This window comes from Talpa occidentalis, unplaced genomic scaffold (genome assembly GCF_014898055.3).
Source record: "Talpa occidentalis isolate TD23 unplaced genomic scaffold, MPIMG_talOcc4v2.1 talOcc4.15, whole genome shotgun sequence".
In the NCBI taxonomy this organism is placed as follows: Eukaryota; Metazoa; Chordata; class Mammalia; order Eulipotyphla; family Talpidae; genus Talpa; species Talpa occidentalis.
In genome coordinates, this window is record NW_023601543.1 from 57,304,622 (window position 1) to 57,306,143 (window position 1,522).

Here is a 1,522-nt window from a genome sequence, read left to right on the forward strand (position 1 = left end):
ACCAGAGACAGAGCGGGGAACAGAACAGGTAGAGTGAATGAAATACACTGCTGAGGGCAGCAGTGGGCTAGTCAGGAGAGGTCTGCTGCACCATGTGGGTCACCTCCCTGGCCCTGGATAGCTTCATAGTGCTGCATCTTAACCCCTCGCGCCACCAGGGAGCCCTTGTGTTTAACTTTTTCAGGAACTGTGAAAGTATTCTCTACAGCAGCTGCATGAGGATTCTAATTTATCTATATTCTTTCCAACATTTGATATTGTCCCTCATTTTTTGATTCTCATCATCTTAGTGGGTGTGATGTGGTATCTCATTGTGATTTTGATTTGCATTTCCCTAATGACTAAGATGGTGAGCATGTTTTCATGTACTTGTTGATCATTGTGTATCTTCTTTAGAGAAATATCTATTCCAATCCTTTGCCCATTTTTAATTGGGTTATTATCTCTTTATTGTCCAGTAGTAAGAATTCCTTATGTGGGCCTCCCCGGTGGCGCAGCGGTTGAGCGCTGGTTTGCGAAGCTGCGCGCGGCCTCTGCGGCGCCGGTTCGATCCCCGGCTGCTCCCCGGCCACCAGAGGAGGGTCCCACATGGCGCGCAGACCTCTCCTGCCGCCCGCTGCTCCCCTCAGCAGTGTGCTTCGGTCCTTCTGCCTGCTCTGCTCCCCGCTCTGGCTCTGGTGAATTCTCTCACCCTTCCGCGCTTCTGACTGTACCCAGTGCATGTATAAACAAAACAAACAAACAAACCAGCAAACAAATAAATAAAGCATGCCTCTATAAAAAAAAAAAAAAAAAAAAAAAAAAAAGAATTCCTTATGTATTCTGGATACTAGACCCTTATAGATGTGTGATTTGCAAATATTCCCCCCATTTGAGGGTTATCTTCAACTTTTTTTTAAAAAAAGATTTATTTTTATTTATGCATACAAGAACTGGGTGCAGGCCAGAGGTGCAGGGGGTGAGAGGATTCACCAGAGACAGAATGGGGAACAGAACAGGCGGATACACTGAAATACACTGCTGAGGGGAACAGCGAGCTAGACAGGAGAGCTCCACTATTCCATGTGGGTCACCTCCCTGGCCAGGAACAAACGCCTGGGTATCTCACACTTGCTGAAGTGGCTGCCAATAGCTTGGCAGTGCTGAGACTTAACCCTTCGTGCCACTAGGGAGGCCCTGTCTTCACTTTAAGAGGTTTTTTTTTATAGCATAAACACTTTTAGTTTTAAAGTCCAATTTATTTTTCCATGGGTTGCTTATGCTTCAGGTGTCTAGTAATCTAAAAATTACTGCCTAACCCAAGGTCATTAAGATATATGACTATGTTTTCTTCTAAAAGTTTTACAGTTTTAGGGCCTCCCCGGTGGCGCAGCGGTTGAGCGCTGGGTTGCAAAGCTGCCCGCTGCCTCTGCAGCGCCGGTTCGTTCCCTGGCCGCCTGCGAGGGTCCCACATGGCGCGCAGACCCCTCCTGCTGCCCGCTGCTCCCTCAGCAGTGTACTTCGTCACTCTGCCTGCTCTGCT